Raw genomic sequence first — 3,500 nt, forward strand, 5'->3', positions numbered from 1 at the left:
TTGTTAAAGAGAAAGACTTCTTCTATTTTTTCGCCTTGGAGAAATGAAAGTAATGATTTACTTGGTGGTCATGACACACATTATGCCCATTACATTGCAAACAAGTCAATCATTGATGCAAAAAGGCAAGAGTATGACCATATGGCTGACATCATTGATCAAGCTGCTAGAAGAGCAGAAACTGAATCTATGTCACATGGTGATATTGCTCCAAGTAACATGCACATGGAAGCTGAAGATGCTAATGAAACTGTTCATGATTCAGAAGATTTGGCTTTCTTTAATCCTGCCAATAGCAAACAAAGGAGAACTTATGATATAGGAATTGATATTGGACTACATCCTCAAAAAGTATCGCATCATTTTGATAGATTGCCAGGTAGATTACCTGATGAAGAATATCACCAGCTTGTCAGGAACTTGAATGACAAACAACGAACTATTTTCAAACATGTTTTGAAACACATCAAAACTTCATCAGAAAGGTTATATTTGTTTGTCACAGGCGGTGCTGGTGTAGGCAAAAGTGTAACCATTAAAGCAATTTACCAAGTTTACTCCGTTGTCTGGCTACTAATGCTGGTGACGATCCTGAAGACTGTCGTATGCTTTTACAGCTGCATTCAACATTAAAGGACCGTCTCCATTAGAGCGTTTTTGCGCTCGCCGAAAAACGACGCGTTTCTGCGTGTCGTTTTGCGCGGCGGTGGTAATTCTTGGAAGGGGTCTCCATTATCGCGTTTCTTAAGAGCGTTATTCGCGCGTATAAAAAGTGACATGGGCTTGGTCCGGGAGCATTCAGTCAAGACTGGTTCATGGTGAGAGCCACAGTAAACTACAAAAATGCCCGCTTGGTCGTCTGATTCCTCAGATTCTGATATCGAGGTGTTAGCCCTTTACCTTTATGACCGACGAAGGAAGAGGAAACGAAGACATCAGTACTGGGTGCATCCCATCTTGAAGGAAAGAGCAGTATATGGTGAATACCATCATCTTGTGAAGAAACTGTTTGGGTATGAGGACAAGTTTTTCCTGTACTTTCGAATGATGCCTGAACATTTCAACTTGCTTTTGGATAACGTAAAGGGCTACATAACGAAGGAATACACGGCATTCAGGAGGCCGATTGGACCTGAGGAACGACTAGCAATATGTTTGAGGTAAGAAAGTAATTTTCATCAAATTTTTAATCAATTGTTGTTCCATACAAACATTTCTGGAAGTTACATTAAATTTGGAGCATTCCAATTTGTCGAATTGCTTGATTGTTGTCGCATCTGGCCCATACCCATGCACGAACCAACATTGGAGAAGCCGGTCGAGGTGGATGGGTTACCCTGGATATGCTGGGATGCTTGGTTGCCACTGCTCCCGTAGATTACATGCATTTCGGCCTCCTGGATCTAATTTGTGGCGGAAACTTTTTGATACTCGCAGTCATTGATTTCATAAAGTCAGAAATATTTTCATCCTCATCCGGTTGTTTTGGCTTCTTTTCATTCTTGCCACAAGTATCACTTCAAAAACATCTCAGCAGCACGTTCGACCCAGCTAATCTGTCAGCGTGGCTGACGAGTAGGTTGGGAATTGTGTGTGATCAGTTCTCTCAAAGACGCCCGAGACAAGTATTAAGATCTTGTGTTTATAAGTTACCATTGTTATGCCTTAGAGGGGGCAGAATGGTACTGCTTCGACAAGAAGCCAGAGAATCGTATTGGATCTATACTTTGCGAACCGCTCGTCCCATTGGCCTAAATGTCATGGACCAACTGGTATCAGTCATCGAATGAACATCCCTCAGATGCCTGGCATCTTTACCTACATTAATATATGGCGTGGAGTTACTTTCATTCCATATTTTTATGTAATTTGTAAAATCATCTCTTTGTAACTCGCTGAATCATTAACTTGAACCGCCATTCTACCTAAAGAGCCACCTATCGGCCACTCGATGCTCTACAGTTCCTGGAAACCACGCCCCCTAAAAGCCTCAGCCAATAGGAATCAATGTAAATATCAACAAAACACATTACGACACGAGGTCGCTGACGGCGTATGTTAAGATAGCATAGCGCAAACCAGAATCTCTGTTAAATTTTGTATAAAACCTGGTTGATCTTTTGATTCTGTATCTTTGAAAAAGTGTCAAATTCACGAAACGTCGAGAATACGTAGATCGTTGCATGTGTTTTATTCACTATAAACTGCTTAGACAAGAAGTCACTCCAACAGCCACAAGTATCTCTTCAAAAACATCTCAGCAACACGTTCGACCCAGCTAATCTGTCAGCATGGCTGACGAGTAGGTTGGGAATTGTGTGTGATCAGTTCTCTCAAAGACACCCAAGACAAGGATCAAAATATTGTGTTTAATGGCGAACAAATGCTTGCCCTTTCCAAAGACACCCTTTCAGGAATCTTGCTCCCACGGGGGTGACTGGCCTTTCCACCCTTCCCCCGCTTTCCCCCTGCGAACGTATCAATAGATAAAGCCAGGTCCTTGGGATCACGGTGGAGTGTCAACAAAAATTGCAAGCAGATGCCAGGGAGACCACTATCTCACATCCATAACAGCCTACTTCCCTATTCAGCTAGTTACAGTCGGTGTGACACAACAGGCGAGATAGTGGTTGCCAAAAGTTTTTGATTGATTGATTTATAACATCATTTGAAATTGTATTTTACGTGGTATCAAGAGAACACTGATAAGTCAACATCAAGTTCTTAATCAGGTTCTCGATTTCAGTGTTACAAAAGCTTTACAGGGTCGTTCAAACAACTTGTTCAGACAAGAAGTCCGGTGACCAGATTTGGCTGGTATCTTCAGTGTGATCACTGCCGGCCAAGGCGCGGTCATAAGTGTTGCACTAAACATGTAGGATGAATCAGTACATCAAGTACCTGAACTGTTCGAAACTGAGAATATGTCTTGCTCGCAAGGAACTTACATCGTGTGTCATTCGAATAGACTTTAATGACAATTGAATTGATGCTCTAAGGGGACTCTGATGACACTGAGACCATAGAGCCCTGCTCGTTATGTAATGTGACGCCATATCCAGCAGCCACCATGGAGCCAGCTCATCTCTTACATATGGAAGGATGCCATCTCATATGGTAATAATATTAAAAAATCAATTTCTAATTTCTATCTCATTGCTTTGGTGTAGGCTTTAGCCTTATTTAGGGATTGTGTACAATTAAAAATATTGTTAAAGAGAAAACTTCTTAGATTGATCAGACATCCGATATTGAGAAGTTTGCAACTTATATATGACCAGACAGATTTGTGTCTGTTGTTATTCTAAGCAGTGCTGAGAGTCCTGATGATATTTTTGGAAAGTTCACCACATTTGTAAAAATTACCAGAAATTTGAGAATTTGAAGTACAGTACAACCTCTCTATTGCGGACACCCATGGGACTGGGCCCAGGTGTCCACAATAGAGAGGTGTCCGCAATAGAGAGGCTATGCCAAATCGTCCGATAGGTGGATTTGAA

Source organism: Lineus longissimus, chromosome 16 (genome assembly GCF_910592395.1).
Source record: "Lineus longissimus chromosome 16, tnLinLong1.2, whole genome shotgun sequence".
Classification (NCBI taxonomy): domain Eukaryota; kingdom Metazoa; phylum Nemertea; class Pilidiophora; order Heteronemertea; family Lineidae; genus Lineus; species Lineus longissimus.